The 26,732-nt window shown below is 43.3% G+C and overlaps 1 long non-coding RNA gene across 1 annotated transcript; it reads right to left on the minus strand.

Moving 5' to 3' along the window:
* Positions 1–2,838: 2,838 nt before the first annotated feature.
* Positions 2,839–7,975, minus strand: LOC119908987. The gene is made up of 3 exons (XR_005445359.1): positions 7,915–7,975; positions 2,996–3,081; positions 2,839–2,902 (listed from the first exon to the last, which is right to left on the minus strand). It is a non-coding gene; the product is annotated as an uncharacterized LOC119908987 (long non-coding RNA).
* Positions 7,976–26,732: the final 18,757 nt, after the last annotated feature.

A 26,732-nucleotide genomic window follows, 5' to 3' on the forward strand; every position in this document is an offset into this window, starting at 1 on the left:
CACACATGCATTTGAAGCGCGTGAGTGAGAATGAGGGGTAAGTTTTCTTGACATATTCAAGAGGCAATGGATTTCATTTGGGAACTAATCAACTCTGACTGACGGGGAGTGATTGTTTTATTTAAATTTAAAGATAATTTGATTGTTAAAGGTGACCTTGGTGAGGAGATGAAGGCGTATTCTGCTAATTGAAGACTTTTTGCGATGGGCTTCCAGAGCCCCAGAGAGAGCTTCTCAGAATTAAATCTTCTAACGGCAGCCTTTTTATTTGTCCTCTTGTAGGGAGGGGAGAGAAAAACATGTTTACAATCTCTGCCGCCTGTGCCGTAGATGACACCCTCATTCGCTACATTTTTGAGCCGAGTAAACAAAACATTCACTGTCGCCGAAAACAATCCCTGATGGTGAATAATTGGTTTAATACAGTGTAGTGGAAGGTAAAGCCGTCCTCGTGTTTGTCCAGGCGGAGCCGGGTGCATCTCCTCGCCCTCATCACTCAGTGTCCTGCTGCTTCGCCGAGTCAACAGGAGCAGAGGAGGACAAAATCAAAATAATGATGCTGTGTGTGCCTAACAGCACCACCGATCATCTCACACACGATGGTAAATTTAATGCAAGACTCCACTTTGGTGATGGAGAAATGACAACAACTTGCATGTATGCTCTAACAAGAAGAAATGTTTCAGCAGAGTGGAGTGAGCATTATCAGTTAACAATTTTAGAACCGTGACATATACTTTGAGCTGTACTTCCCTTATTTACCTACCCTATTAACATGCCCTCATCTCCATTGGAAAAATGACTTCAGCCATAAGATGGAGAGCCTGCCGGATGCTTAGGTCACCCTGTCCAGCGACGACCTAGGACTGATCTGATGTTTTAAATTATGTCTTCATAATTAAAAAGGTTCACAGTGGCGGTTTTGTTCCGCAGCAAAGCGAAAGAAAGGGCCGAGGAGATTGTCAGGAATAAATCAGAGCGCTGCAGGTCAGTGCGACCGCAGAATAGTAGCACCTCCGTGATAGATACCCCTTGTTAAGAATGGCTTAAATGAAGCAGAAAGATGTGTGCTGAAGATAATGACTGTTATTATGGACGTGTTGAGTGAGCCAAGTGGGGAGATGCGCTTTATGTCAACGAGCGCAGAGATTTTTTAGGAAGACCTGCTTAACATTCGGCTTCTTGGTGCAGAAAGTACAAGCAGGGATGATGAAACGCTCCCTCCCTCAGCTCTGCGAGGAACTGCGCCTTAATTAGGCGAGTGACAATATCTCCGATTCAGTTGGCTTTGGTCTGCAGATATGACTGCAACGTAGTGGTCGTTAAGGAGTAAACAACACAAGTAGAAGTGTTTGTCCCTTATGACAAAGCTTTGGGCCATTCAGCTTTGCAAACATGTATGTAACTATGTGTGTGCATGTTGCAAAAGGCAGGGAAGGTAATAGGAGGTGCATAGTTTTTTCAGTTCAACTCAAAAATGGATGTTTCCATTTGATCAATTTCCATTAAATCTAAGCCAGCCTTACTGGATCACCATTGAAAGATGACAACATAATTTGTCCATCTTTTGCCCTGTTGTGGGTTCCCAACATTGCAGCTTCTCTAAAAAGCATTCCCTTTGAAAGCTGTACTACTGTGGAGAAAGTCTTGTCGCATTAGTGCGGACAGCTTCATCTTCTCCAAGTTCTTCTCTCACATGCATTATGTCATTAAAAAGGACACTTCCACTCTGTCTCTGTTGTTCCCAGTCTGCAGTCACTGACTCAGGAATGTCAACTCAGCTCTTTGATGTGGCATGGATGACAAGCCTCACACACACACACACACACACACACACACACACACAGATACACACTGAGCGACACAGTCAGCCTGCTCTCCGGAGTCCCAGCTGTGCACAAACACTTTAACTTCAGCATCTGTCAGGAGTGCTGGAGGAAAATCTATGTTTCTCTAAAAAGGCTGCAGCGCTTCTATTGAGTTTCCTGTTTTCACGGCAAGATACCACCGTTGTTCTGGTCTCTGTTTATTGATGGAGCGGGAGAGATACCCCTGCTTCCAATTCGGGAGAACAAACATTTGCTGTAATTGATGCTGGCAGGAGGAGAAAGTATTCAATAAGAAAGCATTGCTCTCCGGGGGGGCTTTAAAGAAATATTTCTGTTAGATTCAACTGGCCACGGAAACAATACTGTAAAAAATTTCAGAATAACTTGAAACAAAATCACATGTTACCTGTTAAGACAGATTCCCCGCACCAGTCAGGTACTGTCTGTCCACGTGAATTAAAAAATATAATGTAGAAACTGCTTAGCTCATCAAATGTATAAATTATGTTTCAGCGACGGATGTACTTTCTGTCTCCATTAGTCAAAGAAATATAAAAAAAATTGCTTGGGTATTTTCAAACCTACAAACGATGGATGAACACTTAGCAGAATTTATAGCCTCCTCACTCCTCGCAGCCATAATGACTTATGCAAATTGTAGGTTAAGTGCTGAGATGAGACTGTTCAGCAAAGAGAAAAGGGGATGCACATAAGACCAAGATGGAAGGATAAACTGTGCATTTGACATTTGCTTTTTTTATGTGTTGTGTGGGATATGCTAAATGCGTGTTGCCATGGAGCTCAATCAATACATACAACTCTGGAGATATCTCTATATAAAGATGCACATGAAGAGGTCTTGTGAAAATAAAACAGATTCTCCACATGCTTTGTCATAGTGCAACTGAACAATAACTGTGGAGATACATATTTTGCACAAAGAGACATTAAAATAACAAAATATCCAAATTAAGTTCTAAGAAACTAGTATAATTACACCACGAGTGCAAAAAATTGCCGTTTCGGTCATTTTTTATTAAATCTGACAGGCCTTCTAGTCTTTTTCGAGGCATCTGAAAGGTAATGAAAATGTTTTCAGCCAAAGTCTTTTCATCATCCTCTTGATAAAAACTCCACTGTGGCACCAGTGACTGTCCTAATCTTACCCGGTGCCTGATAAGCAGCCGTGAGCGTCTGGTGAGTGGGGCTCATCAGTGGCAGATTAATGTCCAGCTGTACACCCCGCACCACGCTGTGAAAGGGATGAACAACGGGAGGCAGAAAGTAGAATGACATTGTAAAGAGGGAAAAATTAACTGTTAGGACAGGGAAATTGGGTAAAATATATAGGAGCATTGAGAGAGGCATATGAAAACGATTTTCCTCTGAGGAGAGAGAGATGAGCAGATAAGGGTGGTGAGAATAAAATGGTGAATGACAACAGGTACAGCTAAGAGTGCAACAGGAAAATGTAAGAGGTCTCTGACTCTGAATTTATTACTGTGCTTTCAGTGCAGTGGGAGGTGAACCAGGGTGAGTTACAACATCACCTGACCCTTTTTCAGATTTGACTCCTGCAGAGATGGCCTCAGAGTCACCCCACAACACACACACACACACACACACACACACTGGACATTAATAAAAAGGGTTCAAAAGAGGAATGTAAAAAGTTTATACCTTCATCAAACACCAAACGTGGAAAAGAGGTGATATATAGTCCCTGAGGCAAAAGAATGCATTAAGGATGTATTTAAAAATGAGCAACTGTTTGTGTGATTAATCATCTTCCCACAATGTGACAGCCCATGTGCATGTAATGGGACATCTGGGATTTCGCTCAGTAATTACTGTTTTATTGAAAAATCTATATGTACGAAGAGCAATTACATAGGTTACAGCATAAACTGTTTGTCCTGCAGTATATCAGTGTTCAAGGCAAATCCTGTATCAACAGAGGAATAATGTTTTCTGTCCATTTGAGAGATTGGGCATTAAATGAATATGATACACAGAGATATACACATGTATTAAAAGTGGAGATTAAAAACTGCATAACCACTGGGAAAACTAACTATTGTACTATTAAAGTACCATTAAAAAAACAGACTTTGAGTCCACCTGAAAAATAAAGTTTTAAACTACTTGGCTACAGTTTGTTAGTTTGAGAGTCCGGTTAAATGAATATACAGTCTACACTGAAGTCTGGCAACCTCACAGTGACAAGAGGACTTCAAGAAGTTACTGCTGCTGGCCAAGAAATAGTCTGGCACTTAAACTACAACTTGCAGTTTTTACACTTCTGTTTTTGTTCTGATTAAATAAAAAGTATATCGTGTGTTCATTTGTGAGCTTTAGAGGTGCTGGGAGTCAGAACTGTTTCTCCCTGCTTTTAGTCTTTATGCTAAGCTAACAGTCTCTAGGCTGTGTCTTCATTTACAAAGTGTGAGGTTTCTTTTTCAACACTGAGCAGATATAAGCCGGACAAATTTAAGTCAAATATTTACTCCTTTTTAGGTGTTGCGGTCTCCACCAACTCAAGACTTGATCTTTAGCTGCTTAGTAACTCCACTGTGTTTGCCAGCCAGCTAGCGAGGCGCTAACTTTGTGTCGTTTGATTCTGCGCAGGTGTCGACCATTGGGTTTATGAAAACTTTTTGGGTGAAAACAGCTGCCGTCTATTACAAGATACAAGACTGAAGAGGGGAACCAAAACACTAAAGTTGCACCATAAAACCAAACAGTGAGCTGAAAGAGGCTAACGCCAACCATAGAGCTGAGGGGAACTTCTGAGTTGGGTTTATAATCCACGGTGGATTCATCACCGCGAGCCACTCCTATCACATTATACGCTGTCATTTCATACATTAACATAAAAAAACTGATTAGTGCATTATCTAAACCCAACCAACTTTATAAATACATAAACACAAAAGCATACAGTGCCCGTAAGACATTTTAAGTTAGTTTAACTTGGAAAAGGAATGTTCACCTGCTGCTTTAAAATGCAAGTTAACTCAAGTTAAAATTGCCTTTGTTTCAACTCACAAATTCAAGTTCTAGTTGTCTCAATGTTGTTTTTAGTTAATTTGACTTTTTATAACTTGTTTCAACTTCATTCTTTGAGTTAAAACATAATTATTTTACTTTATCAGTGCAAGGAAACACAACAAAAAGAGAAAACTATTTGACTATCCTATTACAAAATGCATTACATCAAATGATCAAACTACGGCACACACACACACACACACTCACTTAAGGACCTATTTTTTTCCTAGAGAACCATTATACTGGAGTTTGATCCAGATCCAGTGATTAAAAAGAGCTTAAACAAGGCAGTTTTCTTTTGGAGCCGGGATGGTGCTACAATACACCGCCCCGGCTGTTGCTAAGTAACTGGTACAGCAACTGATGTTTTCATCATTGCACTGATATAAGAGAGAACTATATTATTTGCAGTCAAAAATCCTAGTTTTAAAGGAGTGGCAAAAACGCAGCACATTAGTATGATGTAATTTTGATGACAGTAATGATCAGGAAGGACACTCCTCTAACAGTAGCACTTTAATGAAGAGTTACACTTGTAGCTCTGGAGGATGGTTTTTATCAAAGGGTATAAATAAACAGGAGATAAACTATGGGACAGCCTCACATTGGGAAACACCAACAGAGGTCCTGCTCATATAGCTGCTGTGAAAATCTGCTGATGTTATCTTTCACAAAAACATACAAAATATTTTTCTATACTGTTCTATATTTTACTTGATGCATGCAAATAGTAGTATGAGTAGTTGAGAGTATGTTAACCTGACAAAATATTTTCTCATTGTAGTTTTAACTGAGTCTCAAATTGGACAGCTGTGTTATATATATTGTCAAAAGCAGTGTGAGAGAAAAGAAAGAAGTCCTGATAAATTTATTCCCTGCGATTCTAGCGCCTCATTGCTATTGAGGATTAAGCTACTGTATAAATAAACAGTAAGTAAAAGTAAAACTTTGAAAATAATAGGCTGTTTAACAAAACTTGCCCTTAATACTTAAAAACTTTGCCTTACTACTGAAACAAAAACTCCTGTGACATGTCAAAATGTCTTCTTTGAAAAAGGCCTACAAAGTAATAAAAAATAATAGCACTGTTTTGATAGAGGACTACTTTTAATCCATTTTCAGCCAAAGCGCTATTCAGAATAATCAAAAGAACTTCTATTAACATTATATTTGTGACTAACAGAAGAAAGGTTCATGTTTATTTAGCCTAATTTAGGCTCATGGTTGTGTATTAAGTTTTTTTTTTCATTTGGGAAATTATGTTATCTGTAATTGTAGGCAGGCCACAGATTGATGTCTTTGATCTGCAGCAGCATGTAATTACTGTCTCTTGTCTGCGCTAAAATTGTGCCTGTTTTTATTATTTTCACAAAAGAATGTTTTAATATGTGATTAATTTGTGGGATTTTCAACACAGAAACCAACAACAATATAATACAATACATAGACCATTGCATGTATGGCTGAAAAACAAAATAAAAGAAAACATTCTGTAAGAATGAGGTAAACATTGGCAGAGGCAGGACTTGTACCAAGACAAGAGGATAATATCAACAATGCAACCACAGGGGAAAAAAATGTCTATTGAGAGTTGTACATTGCTACAAACTCTCTAGTGAACGAAGCTCTCTTTCGCCACAAATTCCTTGATGAAAAACTCTTTCAATGTTATGGTATTTTCTAGCTATCTTATCCTCAGCAGCAACCACCATTGCTTCTGCTGGGCCAATATCCAATGGGAAGCCTTGCATGAGCAAAATCCTGCGCAACTATTTGGACTAGTCATAATGCCGTTTGAGATAACTGCAACTATTATTTGGAATAGTCAGAATATTACAGATATCTAGAATTGTCATTCAGGACGGGTGACGAGTTGAGTGTTGTTTTCAGTGTCATCACTGCTGATATCTGTATTCAATATTGACTGGTCAAAACTGAATTACAGATATCTCTGTCATTTTGACAAGTCAGAATGACGTTAAAGATATCTTAAATCAAAATTCTGACTAGTCGAACTTGGCTAATAAATGTTAAGACGGCTTGCCATATGGGTGAGATTAGCTGGTCCTAGGTGACATTTATCACCATTTGGATGAATGCCAGGATAGCAATCTAGCCTCGCATATACAGTCACACGTGGATTTGTAAGTATCTAAAGAAGTGGGTCCTCTGTAAACTGAATACACGAGTTAACTGATCAAAAGATGCAAATATTCCATCAAAGGATGTTTCACAAAACTATACAAACATAAATTCCTTTTATGGCTTTTATGATCTTAGAGTGTTACGCTTTGGTCAAAGACATAAAATGAATTTGTAACCAGCACAAGCCTTGAGTTGCAACATAATAATCTCAATTATCTCATCCATATCAACTTGTCCAGATGACCGGCTGTGTTATTAAAAGTTCTGCACTCAGGTGATTACAATTATTCTGGCTAATTGGCTAATCAGGTGGAGCTTTTCTGATAATTAACGGGTTTTTTTTGCAGCAGACATTTTGACATTTCATAACAGGAAAACACAATTAATAACATTAATGATGGCTCCATTTCATTTAGGTATACCAGCATAGAGGCTCTGGCTCACTGTCATGGCTTTCTGGGACAAATCAATAGAACAGAGCCATTATTAATGTTATTAGTTACAGCCTGCTATGGCAAGTCAAAATGTCTGCCGTGAAAAAGGTTTATTCCTTGTATACTAATTAGAATAATAAAAGTGTAAGCTGTCCTACCATAGCACTTGCAATAGAACACTGGATTTTTATTTCCAGCGTAGTAAGTGATATATTTGGGTCATACTTGAATGCAAGCTGCAATATCCAGGCCATCAGGATGATTGATTTCTAGTCAGTACCGATTTCTCTGTCAACATGCCCAGAAGCGAACAATTTTAAGGAGCAGTCATGACTCCACGCAAATATATCACTTCTGGTGAGGCTTCGCTCTCAGTCCACTTGCTCATGTCAGGTTCCTGTACTGTGTTTTAACTTCAGCAATAAACTATCACACCACTTTATTACAATACTTACTTCTTCTGTCCAGTGCAGTGGTTTTAAATCCTGTTTCCCTTTCCCACGATACTACTGATTTTCTCTCCCACAAGGTAGTTAATTACAGTTAATTGTGATCACCCGTGTCTTCTGGGGGTAAATCAGTCCCTGATTGGATAGCTGGAATAAAAACCAGCGGGCTCTGGGCCCCGAGGACCACGATCCAAGGGAACTGCTCCAGTCACACTCCTGTTTCTCTTCACTGTACAGGATGTCATCAACACTAATAAATTGAGTGGGTTGGCCTCCCTACCATTTTTTAGAAAAAGCAATCACAATAATGAAAAGTCATCTGCTGTATGAGTCTGTAATACATTTCCCTCGAGAGCTGAAGCACATGCATATGTATGCATGTTTACATGCCACACACACAAGTACACCTCGAGGCAACTGCTGAAGCCTAAATGTAGCTGTTTATCTGCAGACTGGCAGTGGTTCTGTGATAAATCACTGCCTCTGACAGATATGTCGGGGTTTTATGCAAGCTCATGAACCTCACCCCAAGAAAAGGAAGGGACTGAGTGAGACATTTGAGTGCTGACAATATTTTCAGTGAACCTCAGAGGAGGCTGGGGTAGCCAGGGTGGAGTCAGAAATTTGAAACAGACTCCAGTCTGAAAGAGAACTGTGATTTGAAAGGGTATAGTCTGGGGTTAGATAACAAATATATAACAACTATTTACAGACGTGAGCTGGAAAGTGTTAGAAATAAGAAGTATTTGCTGCTGAGAGCTCTGGTTTAAGACAAGATAAAATGCAGGTTAAATTGATGAGACTGTTGCAGTACCGTGCAAATATTTGCATAATAATTCTGGAGATGAATAAAACAAACCACCTTGTAGCAGGCATCATATAAAAATGCAAAGCACTGCACTTCAAAGCAATACAAGAGAAAGCAGCCTGATATGGCGTATGATAAACACTCCAATGTCTTAAGTCATTTTGTTGTTTGTTATTGCAACTCATTTTTTGCTTTTCACGTGTCATTTCACACCATTTAGTCTGTACTGACTACTGTGCAGAGATGGTTCATAGAGAAAAAAATGTCAAGTTAGGTAGTATAAAGAACGACAAAGTCCACATAGGGAGGTGGTCGTGGTGGATGGGTGATTGGATAGATGGGTCAAACAAACAGTGTTATGTGTCCCGTTTAAAACCAAAAGTCTTATTTTTACTTACGTACTTAAGTTAACTTATTTAACATATTTAAAGGGGCTGTATGTAGTTTTTAAATGAAATTAATTACTTTTTATTACCTATTCGTAAATGGGTTGCAACCTCCCATAAAAACGAGCCATTTGCCTGCTTTCTTGGTTACTTGCTGAATGCTCGCTCATTAGTTCGAGCATGTGCAAAAGCAAATGCTTGGAAAGGTAGAGGTTGCAATCTGAAACCTCACCACTACACCACACCACTACACCACTACTACTGAACACTACACATGGCCCCTATGCCAAATACATACCATAACTGAACTTACGAACATAACTTACCATACTTATTTTAACCAAAACCATGATCTTTTCTTAAACCTAAACAAGTCATTTTGGTGCCTTAACCTTACCAAACTTGTTACTACACCTCCTCCCTCTAAAGTAGAGATAATAACATGACACACCTGACCGTGACACAGACACCTGTGAGACACTTTGCTCTGTTTGACTGTCTCTCTGCTCCAGGATGTTTTCTTCTGAAGCGGCTGTGAGCTGCACTTTATCAGAGGTGCACTGAGATTTCTGTGTTTTCAGTTTCAGTTTTCTTCCTCTGATGAAGAGCAGTACAGTCCCAGACGAGGTCTGTCAGACGGTCTGAAGCGGATAACCATATCAGCATAGCAATAACGCAGGGTAATGCACAGCAGAGAGGCAGGCAGATTTTGTTTAAATATTATGACTTCGTTCTCTTTAGATTGCAAGTTTTTCTCATAATATTATGGCTTTTGTCTCAAAACATTATTCTGCAAATGTCAGAGAACACACATATTTGGGAGAAATTGTTAATGTGCAAAAAGTTTTAAACATGAGCAGAAAAGCTGCTGAAACACAGGAGCTAGCGATATATAATGCCTGAGAGCCTTACTGCATTATATTACACTATATTTTTCTTGTCACCAGGATCACCTCAATGGTTTGTTTCCTTTTGTTTAAATAAAGACATTGTACAGAAAGTGTAGAAAAATTCATCAGAATGCAGGAAATTAAGTGTTTTAAACCCAATTTTTCCAGGGGGAGGACCACCAGACCCCCCACCAAATTAATATTTTCAGTGTTAATTGACAACAGGTGGAAACATGAAAAATTTCTGGGCTGGACTAAGCCCCACTGTTTCTAGAGCCTGGGAACGCCCCTGCTAACTTTGTTTCAGTTTTATCCTCACAGTTTCTTGCCCTCCTTGATGCTTACAGGAGCGCCCTTCAGGTTGGTTCTGTTTCAGTGGGACTATATAATGCAGTTGTTCTTGGAAGGTATCTTGAAAAGCAAACTTTGAGGAGAGAGAGGAACATGGGCTTTACTGCCAGCAGTGGAGAAGAAAAGTCGTGTTTGAAAAAACTTGTCACAGTCATACTCAAGCCTTGCTGACTTCTCGAGTGCTACACACATGTCCTGGTTCTTTTATGGCTGTACTTTACGCAAAGCTACATAAAGTACACGGTCCATGATCCTTGTAGCACATGCAGCCCAGGTGTTTACCATCTTTACCTTGGCTTACCCACCGTATGTTACTTGCAGCTTGTGAAAGAGTCCAGGCACTCATCAATCACATATTTTAGATAAGGCAGTTGCTCTGCCCACTTGTTCATCTCTTAAATGTGTTTCAAAGCGTGCAGCATTTGGATCAAGACTGTTTGTCAAAGCAAACAACTCTTGAAAACACATGTAAAAGTCTGGCACTGCAGCGAGGAAAATTGCTCCACCTGCCTCTGCATGCCATGAGCCAGCTGCACATCGCATTTCTTGATTTGACTCACATACACCAGGAGGTTTGATCAGTCTTCTGCTTTCCCACTGCTAACAAACAACCCATCTCTCATCCATGTTTGTCACATCAGTTTTCTTTTTAACTCCAGCACTCCAAGAGCAGAGCACTATACTGCTGGTGCTATCTAAATACAACCTTTTCAAAATAGCATAATTTTTGATAAACATGTATTTGGCATCCGATAGTGAACGTTGCAAGCACTTTGAAAGCTGACACACTGCCATGCACTGATGACTGATGAGGAATTTAACTTGAGATGATGTGAGATCTACTACCAGAGGAAGCATGCGCTCTCGGTAGCTTTACTTTACTTACAATTTAACAAGATAAGTGAACCAGTCAAGCATCAGGAAGGAGAAGCTTAGTAGAATACTACTGCTCGGTGTGTTAGTCACCTTGGGCTCAGACCTGGCCTGAACAGATTTACCTAATCTAACCCTGTGTGAGTTGGACCTGTTGTACCATGAAGCATACAGAGCAGCAGAGGCAGTTAATTATGTATTCTTCTGAATGGTGAAGAATATGAGATGGAAGGGCAGATATGCACACAGTGATATTCCAAATAATATGCCACTCAAATACCTGAAACTTGGACCACAACAGCGACCTATTTAACAGTCTAGTTTTAAATTGTGCTTGACCTCGGTCACTGGGGGAAAAGAGGGCAACAAACAGCTGAAGCCATAAATATTCTTTCGCTTCCAAACTGACAAAAATGAGTGCAAATTGGACTATGAGTTTTAATGAAGAATCAAAGATTCAGCACCCACAGAAGAGTGGAATGAAAAAATAATAATAATAAGGGTTTCATGTTTGCACTCAGGTCTAATGATCATTTGTGCCCTGCTGCATAATGTGGAATAATATTTTGGCAATATTCCAGTGTATGCTCAGTATTTTATCTGCACCATAAGAAGAGTGCTACTTTAATAAATACCTCTAGCAGTCCACTTGAAGTAACCTTGACCGGCTCTTGTCAACATGCTTGGTTCTGCTGAATCCGAAGGAAGAAAAACTGGTGCAAACTTGCCTTTAGTTAAGTGAGCACATTATATCATTTGCTGAATTTTAAAAGCACTGACATTTTTCCAAATCCCAGCCTTGCTGAGAGATTGTACAGGGCTTCTTAATGTCTTATTGATTCAATCCTTGTTTGTAATATTTGTTGACTGAATAGGTACTGATGTGTTACAGAAGTAATACACGCTAAAAGGCTAGAGTGCAGAGAGACAACTATGGCACAAAGTTAGTTTGGCGAATACTCGCAATTTATGTGGGTCACTCTCAGGTTAATGGAGCTAGATGCCTTTACCCCACAGGACCCAGTCCTCATCTTCAAAACGTTATTTTAATTTGTACATTGATTTTTCCCTCTGTTTCTCAGAGGGCCACAAAGCAGTATACCTCCTAACAGTCTTTTGGAAGCAGGTATGACCAAGAGCATGTCCATGAATTAAGTTTGTGCAAGTTAACTTAGGCCTGTTGGATCCAATAAAGAGCTCCACAGCTACAAACAAAGGGACTTGAATATGTAGAAGGGCAAAGAAACTCAAACCTACGCCACAGTGCTTCTAATAATATAAAATAGGTCTGCTGCTGTTGATATATGAACACAGATCCTACTATCGCTTTTAATTGTGAGATCCTTGTAAGAGTGCCATACTAGTGGCTTTGTGAGGTTGTAATTAGGTGCTCTGAGCTAAAAACACATGTTCATTTGACTTGGATTAACTTGGATAAGCTTACTGTCTTGATTTGAACCAATCTCCAATAGTCTTCACACATGCATAGAGGGGTGAACAGTAACCGTATCTGGACACTTAAAAAATCTCTGCAGGGCTAGGAAGGATAAATATCCCCAGACAGGAAGTATTCTTGAGATTTGGTGTTGGCATTTACTGGCCAGGCTCAGTAAACAAATGCTGTGTGAGTCTTCATCAGTCTCCGAAACTTCTTCATCACACCTGAACCTGGCTCACTTTATTTTGGACAAATTAAATATTTTGACGTGATGGTGGTGCTAGATGAATGTCGTGGGGTCACCAAAGTTATTACATGTCATCCTGAAAGTGATTCATCCTGAATATGTGGACCAAATTTCTGACATTTTCCTTTAACAGTCTTATACAAACTGCCCTGACTGTCGAAATAATAAAACAAGGTAGGCTTACAATGACAATGCTGCAAATGCATAAAGGCATTAAACCATAACCCCATAATAAAAGACCTACTTTTAAAATATTGAGAAAAATATAAAAAATCCACAACCTTGACATCCCACCTGCCCACACACATTGTAGTATTCTATGGAGAGAGAAAGAGAGCGAGCGAGGGGCATATGCAAGAGAAAGATAAAGACAGGGAGCCTCAACCTTGGTGTGGTCCTGAGAGGGATAATTGCAGGGGCCACGGACAGAGACTAGGCGACTAATGAGGCAAGTCACTAATTAGCCACCGATGTCACTGGCCTTTCTACTTTCACATGCCATAGCATGTGTGTGGGAGTGTGCATGTGTGTGTGTGATAGAGGCAGCAGAGGAGACGAAGAGTTTTGCCAGCATCATTTCAACAGGTATGCATTTTTATCGTCAACTTAGCAAAGACAACATCCAGCCTAATCAATACATGTTTGTTTGCATTTATAAATAGCATCCAACATTGCAAACATATCTCGTTTACAGTTAATAGCATAGTTTACCCCCTTTCTCCACCATGACAAACTGTAATAAGGCTGTAAGAGGCAGACTTGCTTCCAGCCAGGGGCGTGTCCAGGCTCTTAAAACATTGGGGGCTTTGCCCAGTCCAGAAAGCTTTCATGTTGTCACCCCCACCCCCCACTGCCGCCTACCCAAAGTACGTCTATAAAGCAACAGTAAATGATATACACTCACCTAAAGGATTATTAGGAACACCTGTTCAATTTCTCATTAATGCAATTATCTAATCAACCAACAACATGGCAGTTGCTTCAATGAATTTAGGGGTGTGGTCCTGGTCAAGACAATCTCCTGAACTCCAAACTGAATGTCAGAATGGGAAAGAAAGGTGATTTAAGCAATTTTGAGCGTGGCATGGTTGTTGGTGCCAGACGGGCCGGTCTGAGTATTTCACAATCTGCTCAGTTACTGGGATTTTCACGCACAACCATTTCTAGGGTTTACAAAGAATGGTGTGAAAAGGGAAAAACATCCAGTATGCGGCAGTCCTGTGGGCGAAAATGCCTTGTTGATGCTAGAGTTCAGAGGAGAATGGGCCGACTGATTCAAGCTGATAGAAGAGCAACTTTGACTGAAATAACCACTCGTTACAACCGAGGTATGCAGCAAAGCATTTGTGAAGCCACAACATGCACAACCTTGAGGCGGATGGGCTACAACAGCAGAAGACCCCACCGGGTACCACTCATCTCCACTACAAATAGGAAAAAGAGGCTACAATTTGCAAGGGCTCACCAAAATTGGACAGTTGAAGACTGGAAAAATGTTGCCTGGTCTGATGAGTCTCAATTTCTGATTCAGATGGTAGAGTCAGAATTTGGCGTAAACAGAATTGGTTTCTTGAACATGACAATGAGTTCACTGTACTAAAATGGCCCCCACAGTCACCAGATCTCAACCCAATAGAGCATCTTTGGGATGTGGTGGAACGGGAGCTTTGTGCCCTGGATGTGCATCCCACAAATCTCCATCAACTGCAAGATGCTATCCTATCAATATGGGCCAACATTTCTAAAGAATGCTTTCAGCACCTTGTTGAATCAATGCCACATAGAATTAAGGCAGTTCTGAAGGCGAAAGGGGGTCAAACACAGTATTAGTATGGTGTTCCTAATAATCCTTTAGGTGAGTGTATATAGCCTACATTTATTATGATTTTGATAATTACTACTGATAATGAATGAATTCTGGAGACATTTTCTGCACCAATTTATGGTGGAAATGTATTTATGTAAGGACAAAATTTGGGTGGCAGGTGACAATTCAGAGTATAAAAATATGATAGAATGTAATGCAGTAATCAGTAGCTTATTCTTTTTTTGGGGGGGGGGGGGGGGGGGTACCACAGCACAAGAAACAGCTCAAGCAGTATGGGAAGGGAGTGGGGGCTATAAGAGATGTCATTGGGCAAGCCCAATGTCAGTATTGGCCTATGCTTTATGGGACGATCGTTGGCCCATTTTTAAAAAACATTTAGGCCTATATAAGTAAATAATTTGACTTGTAGCCTACTCAATGACACGAGGAAACAGCTCTTCATCAGAAAACCAAAACTGAAAACACTTGTGATCAGACAGAAATATCACCACGATTCCACACAAATGTTCACTTCAGCATCTCTGATAAAGTGCAGCTCGCAGCTGCTTTAGAGGGAATGAGGCATCCTGGAGACAGTAAAACAGTAGTGTCTCAGAGCAAGGGGGACAGAGACAGCAGGACACAGAGCGTCAAGTGTCATCAATGTATTAACAAAAACGGTGTACATAAGTAGTAAATAAAGGCCAGCTTTGTACGCTCCTGCACTCAAACAAAAACAAAAACAAAAGTTTCGGAGAGTTTCACGTGACTGTTTTCTGGGGTTTTTCATTTAACAACGCCGCCATAGGGGCTACAGCACCGCAACAACAAATGTGAGCCTACGCAACATTGCAACCCCAAATTGAGATTACGAGATTTTCAGTAATTTTTAACAAAGCTCCCTTCCCCCTATGACTCACGGGATGTCTGAGGGATGGCCTTTAATGCTGATAGGCTAAGGTCATCAATTCCTCCTGTGTTTAAACATATATTTAGGTTACACAAACAGTCCACGCACTTAACAACGATGGCTATGAGTTAAAAGAAATAGCCCGTGACTTGTTGTAAACAACAATGAAATAGACCAGTGTTATTTTTCGTTCTTGTTTTAAACTCCACCTGTATGGCAGCAGGGGGGCTGTAAAAACCTGTGGGTGATGCAGAACAGGGGTCTCAATTATAAAAACGTCCCCAGAAACCTCGCTAAAAGTGTACATGCATCCAAAAGACAAAATGGCTTACGCCATAAAAAGAATATTCAGACTTATAAAACCGTGCATATGCACCCTTGTAAGCTTGTTCCCTTTATAAATCACAATCAACTTGAAATGTGGCCTATGTGAGGAAGCGCCATATCCGATCCCTTCAAACGCTTACAACTGTCTATAAATGGTTAGTGGAATTAATATTAATACGCATTGGCTGTGGGAAGAAAAGGATACAAACTCTGACAGAGGAGCTACACAACAAGATTTAACTCAGTGGTTAAACTGTCATATAACACAAAAAAAGATGGCTCTCACAAGATGTTTACAAATGCCTGTGTGATTATTTATCGTTCTTGTTTTAAACTGATTATGCATGAGGAGACCAAAACATAAGGCTCTCGAGGAGAAGTGACGTCAATCGATATGCATATTATTACGGGGTTGATCCGCTTTATAGCTTTGATGGGTGCAAGAATAGGATACGTCCCCCACATCATATAGACATGTTTTCTAGTGATCCATCCTTAATGTGTTGTATATGATTTCTGCGAAGTTTCTCATGGAGGGAGAGAGTAATACGCCCATCAACCTGTTGAAAGCAGGCGCCTATTGGCCTGCGCTGAAAGAGCAAATCTTGAATGTAGAAAACCTAACATCCATCTGATCAACGTAATATCAGACACGGGGTAGATCCGTTTTTAATCTTTACGAGGAGCAAACGGTAGCCTATAGTTAGTGAATGGGATGGATTTATGCGTGAGAACACAAAACAGATGGCTCACAAGATGTTTACAAATGCGTGCGCGAGTGTTTATTTATCGTTCGCATTCCTCTTGAGTAGTGACGTCACTGGCCGAAGGGGGACACACATAGGTAAGACTCCATGACCCGGTTGAAAAGAGAGTAAACCAAATTCCACCTGTGTTTAAACATGTATTTAGTAACTAAACTAAATAACTAAAAAATAAAACATTAGCAGCAAGACTTCAGGTCGTGTACACAATAGGGAGAGTTTTTCCTGATCTGAGAACTTTACCATACCATGGCTGTTACGGAGACTGATGGTTCCCCTTCGAGGGAACTCGAACTGCCTCGGTTACGACACTATGGGAACACCTCTAGGCGTAGCAGGTCTGAACGTGAATGAAATCACTCCAATCCTATTGGTTTGTTGCTAGAACGGTAAGGTGTGACGGAATAACCGGAGGAGTATAAAGCACACCTGTACACACTCATCATTAGCTTTTCTCTATTCAGCAGGCGCTCTGTATGTTGTTTGAAGAAAGCTCCAGTCCTACAAGCAGTGTGTCTTACCTGAAGAAGAAGTCTACCAGCATGTCCGGCAACCAGATGTTCAGAAGGTGTGTTTTTTCTTGCCCTCGGTACATCACGGATGGAGATTCTCATGAGATGTGTGTCTCATGTTTGGGGATGGAGCACGCCTGGGCAGCTCTTGAGGGGGCTGCCTGTGCCCGTTGCGAAGCCCTTTCCGTGCGGGTACTGAGGTACAGCATGGCTCTCTTTTCCGAGGATGACCGGATGTGTGCTCCCCGAGGCGTGGGCCCTGCGGCCGCTGAGGCGGCTTCACTCATGGGGTTCACAGCGTGATCTGTCGGAGGATTTCGGGACGGCTGAGGCTTTTTCCCGACCTTCATCTGCTGGCTCCGATGCTTCCTTTCCTCGTTTGGGAGCCCGTTTCTCGGCTTCTCCCAACTCGTGGTTTGGATCCAGAGACGCTGCAGCAATCCGACTCAGAGGAGGTGGACGCGCTCAGCATAGTGGACGATGACTTCCGGGTGTCAGGGCGGCGTCATCAGGCGGACTATGACGAGCTGCTGGAGGTGGTGACTAGAGCCGTGGCTAAGCTCAACATCAACTGGCCACAGGAGGAGCAGACACCACAGGCTAGTGGTAAGCTTGATGAAAGGTTTCTTAAGCACCACGCGCCACCTCCACGCCGGTCTCTGCCATTCTTTCCTGATTTACATGATGAACTCAGTAAATCATGGGGCAGACCCTTCTCTACACGGCTTTCCACATCTGAGGACCGTCATCCAGTCCCGACGGAGCTCAGGGAAGAGGTCCTGAAGACCGGGGTAGGGGAGTCTTTTCTCCCCTCCCGCACCCCCCCACCCCCCCCGGAGGCCGACCGAGGTCCCCTCCACCGTGGCAACGGGTGACGTTATCCCGCCGTTTACACGTTCGGGACGCACCTGCCACCATCGAGTCCACGCCGTACTGCCTGCCCCGAGGGTCTGCAGTCACGCGGCGTCCAGACTCACTCACCGTGGATCTTCGGCAGCTCTCCCCTGCCGTTCTGTGGCTTCAGGGGTCCACCAGAAGATCACACGAGACACCGACCATCTGCCATCGGAACCAGCCCCGAGGGGCTGGTTCCGATGGCAGACTTTGCAGAGGCTTGGCGGAGCCTGACGAACATTTCTCCGTGGGTCCTGCGCACTGCCATAGATGGGTATCGACTACAGTTCAAAAAAATTCAACGGGGTGGTTTGGACTGTGGTCCGCCCGGAGCAAGGTCCGGTGTTGGGACAGGAAGTTCTTTCTCTGCTGAGGAAAGGGGCCATGGAACGTGTCTCCCCCCCAGACAGAGACGCCGGGGTTCTACAGCCGGTACTTCATAGTCCCCAAGAAGGACGGAGGGCTGCGCCCTATTTTGGATCTGCGGGTTCTAAACCGGTCTCTGAGGAGATTCAGGTTCAAGATGCTCACCATCCCCGCCATCGTGACGCACATCCAATCCGAGGATTGGTTGGTCATGATAGATCTAAAGGACGCCTATTTCCACGTCTCCATCCGTCCTTCTCACAGGAAGTTCCTGAGGTTCGCCTTCGGGGGTGTGGCTTACCAGTATCGGGTTCTTCCATTCGGCCTGGCACTTTCCCCTCGCACATTCACCAAGTGTATGGATGCAGCACTGGCCCCGCTGAGGCTCCAGGGCATCCGGATTTTCAACTACATCGACGACTGGCTCATCCTAGCTCAGTGTCGAGAGTTTGCGGTTCGGCATCGAGATGTCGTTCGGGCTCATCTGCTGCGTTTAGGGCTGAGGCTCAACGCAAAGAAGAGTGTGCTGGCGCCCACCCAACGGACTATGTTCCTAGGGGTAGTATGGGATTCGACAACGATGCGGGCACAATTGTCTCCGGCACGTGTCGACACCATATTGGCTGCCGTGAAAGGGGTGAAGTTAGGCCACGCCATCACTATAAAACACTTTCAACAAGTGCTGGGTCTCCTGGCGGCTGCGTCCAGCATAATACCATCTGGACTGCTGCACATGAGACACCTGCAGTGGTGGCTAAGGACCAAGGGTTTTTCCCTGAGGGGAAATCCTTTCCGTCTGATTTGGGTTACACGCAAGTGTCTTCATTCCCTATTAGTTTGGAAGGAAACTTGGTTCCTGTCCCAGGGGCCCGTGCTGGGAGGGTCTTGTCGCCGGCTGGTCATGGACGGCCGCTTTGCAAGGGGATCCTGGCAGGTGCATCAATCCGAGTGGCATATCTACTGTCTCGAGATGTTGGGTGCGGTGTTCCAGGCTCTAAGGAGTTTCTTGCCCGATCTCCAAGGCCACCACGTCCTGGTTTGTTCCGACAACACAGCGGTGGTGGCCTATCTGAATCACCAGGGCGGTCTGCGCTCGCGCCCTCTGGACAGACTGGCGCGTCAGATCCTCCTGTGGTCCCAGCAGAGGTTACTATCGCTCAGGGCGATGTATCTCCCGGGGACGCAGAATCAGGGAGCAGACCTGCTGTCGAGGCAGGGGCTGAGGCCCGGGGAATGGAGACTTCACCCCGAAGTGGTGGAGCTCTTGTGCGAAGAGTTCGGCCCCATAGACGTGGATCTGTTTGCGTCTCAAGAGACTACGCACTGCCCGCTATGGTTTCTCTCATTCCTCCAGCCCCATTGGGTCTGGACGCCATGGTACATTCGTGGCCGAGGCTACGTCTGTACGCTTTTCCCCCAGTCGCTCTGCTCCCGGGGTTCTGGAGCGGGTCCGCCAGGACAATGTCGGCCTACTGCTCGTAGCCCCGTTCTTGCCAACCCGGGTGTGGTTCTCGGACATCATGTCGCTCCTGGACGGCCCGCCGTGGCGGGTCCCTCTGAGGAGAGACCTGCTGTCCCAGGCGCAGGGCCGGGTTCTTCACCCTTGCCCCGCCATATGGCGACTGTGGGTCTGGCCCCTGAGGGGGCACAGTACCTAGAGGCGGGTCTAACAGCCGGAGCAGTCGAGACCCTCCTGAGCTCCAGGGCCCCGTCCACACGGAGGATGTACGGCCTGAAGTGGAGTGTTTTCTCCACTTGGTGTAGGGAGCGGTCGGTGGACCCTGTTACCTGCCCGGTGGTTCAGGTACTTGAGTTCCTCCAGGACCGGTTCTCTGCTGGTCTTTCCCCTTCCACCCTCAAGGTGTACGTGGCAGCTATTTTCCACACCCCTCTGAGGGAGGGGTCCTTGGGGAAACTTCCCTTGGTTGTACGTTTCCTCCGTGGTGCCCGGAGGATGAGACCTGCGACTCGGTCCAAGGTTCCCACTTGGGATCTGGCAGTGGTTCTTGGGGCGTTGGCTGAGGCCCCCTTCAAACCCCTGGAGTCAGCTGAGGCTAAGCACTTGACCCTCAAGATGGCCTTTCTCCTTGCTATCACCTCTCTGAGGAGGGTGGGGGGATCTCCAAGCGCTTTCGGTTTCCCCGCAAAGCCTGGAGTTTGCCCCGGGGAATATTAGGGCTATCCTGCACCCTCGTTCAGGATACATCCCTAAAGTGCCTTCTTGTGCAGCAGGGTCCACAGTGCTGCAGGCATTTCATCCTCCACCTCATGTGACGGTGGAGGATGGGAGACTTCATCTGCTCTGCCCTGTCAGAGCACTGAGTATTTACACTCTGAGGTCCTCCCGTTGGAGGAAGGCTGACCAGCTGCTAGTGTGTTTTGGGTCTCCCAGGGCTCCCTGCATCCAAACATACTATTAGCAACTGGATTGTTCAGACTATTTCCCTGGCCTATCAGGTGCGTGGTTTGCCTTCACCTGTGGCTGTGAGGGCTCATTCTACTAGAGGCATGGCGGCCTCTCGAGCCCTCCTTTCCGGGGCCTCTTTGCAGGATGTTTGTTTAGCGGCTGGCTGGGCCACTCCGCACACATTCATTCGATTTTACAGTCTTGACCTTCCTTCGGCACCTGGCACTCGTGCGCTCTCCTCTTAGTCGTGCCACTTTATTGCACACAGGGGCAGGCGGGGTTTTCGGCACGTTTTAGTGGGTATCTCGTTCCCATAGTGTCGTAACCGACGCAGTTCGAGTTCCCTCGAAGGGGAACGTCTCGGGTTACGTATGTAACCCTGGTTCCCCGAGAAGGGGAACGAGACACTGCGTCGGCCCGCCGCACCTCTCTCCCTGCCTGAAGCGCCTGCTTCATAGTTTAAGCTAATGATGAGTGTGTACAGGTGTGCTTTATACTCCTCCGGTTATTCCGTCACACCTTACCGTTCTAGCAACAAGCCAATAGGATTGGAGTGATTTCATTCACTTTCAGACCTGCTTCGCCTAGAGGCGTTCCCATAGTGTCGTAACCGACGCAGTGTCTCGTTCCCCTTCTCGGGGAACCAGGGTTACATACGTAACCCGAGACGTTCTCTCCAGGTGCTCCAGCTTCCTTCCACCATCCAAAGACATGCGGACTAGGTTGATTGGTGACCCTAATTTGTCCTTAGGTGTGAGTGGTTGTTCTTCCATATGTGGCTCTGCGATAGATGGGTGTACCCCGCCTTTTGCCGATGCCAGCTGGGATTGGCTCCAGCCCCCCGCGACCCTGTACGCAGGATAAGCGGTTGACGATGGATGGATGGATGGAACTTTTTGCATCTCTTGCTCATAAATGTCCCCTGTAATATTTCGCTGTCATAGTCTTTTAACCTGTAAACAGGGTCCTTTGACACGCATTCCTTTACAATGAAATATTCATCAGTATAATTTTGCTCATAACCTTTTTTAAAAGGGCCGCGTAGTTTTGAAATTCTTACAGTATCGATCACCTCATATCAGTGGTCAGTCAGTTTCATTTTAATACTACCATGATAACTATGATTGTAGGAGGTGACTAAATCCTGCAATATATCTACGTATCATTTAGAATTATTGGCTGTTAAATAACGACACATTTTAGATTTCAGAGACCTGTTAAAGCGCTCTACTACAGATGCCTTTGATGTAGTAAAGTGTACTATTAATTTTCATTAACGCATCGAAATCTTTGTTTAGGAACTCTTTTCCCTCATCTGTTTGAATTTTATGCGGTATTCTACCTTCAGCTAAGATATCTTTAAAGGACGCTGTGACGCATTTACCACTCTTATTTTTTAAACAACGCACCCATGCATATTTAGAATACAAATCTATACACGTTAATAAATAACGTACCCCATCATTTTCAGTAGAATAAGCGGACATGTCGATTAAATCTAGCTAGAATTGCCAATCTATTGAATTCACTAAAACCTTGTTTCTCTTAAAATGCACTGGAGCCGTCTTGTGTAGAGTATAGGCATCTTGCTTCATGAGCCAGGTTTCTACGTCTGAATCTGCATACCGAACCCCAGTAGTGTCAAATATGGCCTTTTTAAGTTTTTGCATGCCTCCGTAACCCCCTGCGTTTTCTGTCGCATAGTATATATTTCTCATCACCACCTCCATGATCTTTGTTACAAAGACTGAGGCTTCAACGTCTGTGTTCAAGTATTTTGTTTCCAGCGACATACGCAACATATCCATCAGCAATGATTACAAGTATACACTTTTCAGAAAATCGGTACACGCACCTATGTTTTTACAAACCAAAGATTCAGTTAAGCAATATATCACATCAGCAACATCGACATGTTGTTTTCTGGTTAGCATTAAAACACACAAATCAATGCTAAAAGTACAAAAACAAAACACATGACTCATATGAAACTCATTATTGTTCACAGGGAAAACATTTGCTATATCGAGTTGAGTAGATTTCACATCTGCATATTTATCCGCTGTCATTCGCACCATGGTACGCCATCCAGAGGTCATTTGTCTAACACATTCTGTCTGTTTGTCAAATCTAGAATAACATAGTGTCCTATCTGTGTCACATATTGCCTTGTTAACAGTTTCACACAACAGCGCTCTCATCTTGACATGATATCTCTTTTTGACATGGTTTAGTAGACTAGATACATTCCCCATTGTTTTTTAGTGTTGTTCCCCCCTTCCAGATGTCCAGAGATTCCTTAACTACAGTGTTCACACTGTCCTCCACTCTAACTACCCGTTTAAGCGAAGCAATGAGAAAAGGGTTCCTCAGCCAAATCTGTAGAGCAGCTGCTGCAATGTCTCGAATACTGCATTCACATGTTGGCACCAACCCAAGACCGCGTAGTACATACTTTTGAGCATCAGCGAAATTTTTGTGAAAAAGCTTCTGCAATGCAGGTGTGTTGTTTTTTTCTGTTCCATTCGTCTGTATATGCACAATACACACGTTTGTAAAGCTTTTTGCTGCAGTATATTGTATAAATAATAAGCTACGGTTACCTGTATAATACCGCTAGTAGTAGTGTTAGGAGATGTGTTCTTGTCGCAACAGTCCATACAGGCACACTTAAACAGCCTTTATTTACTACTTACATACATACATTGACTAGACGCTGACCGACAACATTTATTTTTAAATGTACTGATTACAATTTTGCTAGTGACAATTCAGAAGTCGCAAGCCTTGAAGCTGTGAGAAATGCTGTCTCTTTCTCTCTCTTCTCGGGCTTACTCTAAATGCAAGCAGGCTGAGTAACATTGGGGTGGTCACGTTACGTGAACTTCAAACAAGATGTAGCAATATTATTGCGAGTTGACTCCACTCTTTGAAGACCTGCGAGACAGGCTGCATCATGAAGATTATTGCATATTAACATGGAAAATATTTTTATTGCTGTTGTGTTACATTCGGGGCTACAGTCAAAACATCTGGGACTGAAGTCCCGGAAAAATGACCTGGCGACGCCGATGCTTCCAGTGCCAGCACCCACGTCATAATTTCCAGTGCTACAGCCGGTCTTTAACAGAGGTATGTCCTCTGTAAAGAAATCAGTGCCAATGTACAAAGATGTTTGACATTATGTTGCACAGCAAGGAGTTGCCAGATAAAAAGGGTTTGCCTCAAGCTTCAGCAATCTCTTCTTGGGTTCTGGTGAGCAGACAGTCTTCAGTCATCCCCTCGAGAAACTTTTTCCTGCCTGGGTTCAGGTGGTTATGATCCGTGACACGTGCAACCGCCTCTCAATGGGAGGTACTTGTGGCCCCCAAGGCACTCTCTGGGGAGCCTTTCAAACCCATCGACTGAATTGCCCCTAAGCTGTTGTCTATGAAGTCAGTGCTAAGAGGCTGAGTGGCCTTTGGCCTCTCTTGGTTCATCATCCAAACTGCATGCTCAGAGGGAACCACTTGGGAGCCCAGTCGCATTTGGAGCTCTTTAAGGTTCAGGATGGACCACTTGGATGCTTTTTAGCCTCCACCTCACTAAGCAGAAATGCAGCTCTTTGTCTGTAAGGCTTGCCCATTGAGTATGTGAGGGCATTTGACCGACCTATGTGCTGGTGGTGTGTCACAGTCGATGCTGCTGTGCAAATATGAAATGCCAAATTGGCACATACTTGGGTGCCACTTCAGCTTTGGTGTCAGCTTGAGTCATTGGTAGTTACACAGGCCTGCTCCCTTGTCTTCCTGATCCCATCTCAAGCTCAGTTTAAGTATCATCGTCTCACTATGGAAGCTTGGGTGAAGGTGAAGGAGACCAGCTAGTGTGCAACGACCTTCAGACATTACTTTGGCTTTGCTATATTTCCCTCCTTCAGCTCCTTATACAAAGGGCAGAGGAGATGATGAGACTTTACTGTAATTGTTGCTATAGAACAGAAAATTGAAGAGCTGCCAGTCTAATTGCTTCCCATGTCTGCAAGGCTATTACCAGCATTGACTAGAATGAACGTGGTTCAACTTTGTTGGGCTACAAGGTTTGTCTATTACTTTAGCAGTAAGTGAAAATAATGCTGCTAAAACCTGAACCAGTATGTTTAAAATCCCAGAATGAGGAATGCTTTCTGTGCACATTTTCCACCACGTTTTTAAAGAAGACTGCAGTAAATCAGTAGGAATTATACTTCACATGGCATAAAGTATATAACAGGGTTTTATTAGTATTTTTATTCCAGCACTTTGGTATAAAGCCATTAAAGTCTCTGTTTTTTCTTGCATGGAGGTACCATTTCCACTTACTGAAACCTTTATAGTACAAAGCTAGAACTTTCACACCGTTGTGATTGTCTTAGAAAGTATGGCATGATGAAGACATGGAAAATAATGAGCTTGGCATTTCCCCTCCAGCCGCTCACTTGAAGGTGGTTCAAAATTTATGTCGAGAGTGCTCTTGATAGAAACTACCTGGCGCAATCCTTTCCACGTCAGCAGTGCGGACATTTTTTTCATAGTTGCGTTGCTCCATCTCATATCACAGTGCCTTGTTGCATAAGCTTTGCCCAACACAGGAAAACTTTGAGATTGTCCCCAAGACTCCTCAGGTGCAGATTGATTGGAATAGATCTGTGGCACGTTTACCACTGACTCCTCTCCTTACCGCTCAGTGCGGCTATAAAATGGATCTTGAGTGAATGATACAGAATACTAAACACACTGAAAAGGTCAGTCAATATCTAATTGCTTTGTCAACTCAGTCTTTATTCATGTGTTAAATATTTAATATTGTCATTAAAAATTCAGAGGCGGGATAGTCTAGTTTCAAATCACAAGCTGGTGTCGGTGGAAGATCTCATTAAGCATTTTTCATAATGAATGACATCTTTCCTGTCAGTAACAGGCTGCTTAACATGGGAGCTCACACCTCCAGGAGAGATCACCTTGTCTCCAGTGTGTGAAATGTAAAACAAAGGAAATGAGAAAATGTTTTATCTTATCGTGAGGATAAAAGATAAGAAACCCTGCAGCTGCTGTAGGCATAGTAATTCCACCATTGTCTGCTCCAACAGGGGAATGTGATAATGTATTTATTTGATGAGATTTGAGTTTTAAAAAGGTTCACTATACTCCTTATCTCGCACACTAGAAGGAGAATTTGTCTCAATAGCAGCAGTTTTGGGACTTCTTGTTTCTCTATTCCCAAAGATGATAAATTCACTTCATTTTTTAGAGTGAGTTGCCCTCTGTAGTCCTATCAGCTGTGAGACAAATGAAGCACACGCCACAGATGTAGTCCTGACAGAAGCCAAAGCACGAGTGCCGATAAAGCGCCGTGCTCTGAGTCACGCACTGAAGAGCAAACTTTGTCAAGCTGGATTAACACTCACAAGCTCCCAAGCAGGAAGGCAATTACTTGTGTTAACACTGATATCCACTATAACGCCCCTTGATGACTGATTTCTCTTTGCGTGTGTCTGTGTGTGTTTATGTCTGTGTGTGTGTAAAGGAGAGGAGATAAAGCACTTTCTTCCATTCTCACCTAACATGGTGTGTACATCCCATAGAGGCTGGGATGCAATAAAGACAAACAAACAGTAATGAGGTGACACTGTGGAAGTATGTATCTGTGAGAGTGAGAGGCTAATTTGAACCTCTTGAGCACTCGTGACATCATCGCATTTGGAACTATATTCCATGAAAAACTATGAACCTCCTTTCAATTAAAAGAGAGTGTCAGCAGAACAATGAACAGTACTGCAAAGGAACCGGTAATTGAGGTTTGGAGGTCCTGTTTCAATTTATACTC

Source organism: Micropterus salmoides, unplaced genomic scaffold, assembly GCF_014851395.1.
Source record: "Micropterus salmoides isolate LMB-PRFRI ecotype aquatic unplaced genomic scaffold, ASM1485139v1 Ms_hic_scaffold_1, whole genome shotgun sequence".
Taxonomy (NCBI): domain Eukaryota; kingdom Metazoa; phylum Chordata; class Actinopteri; order Centrarchiformes; family Centrarchidae; genus Micropterus; species Micropterus salmoides.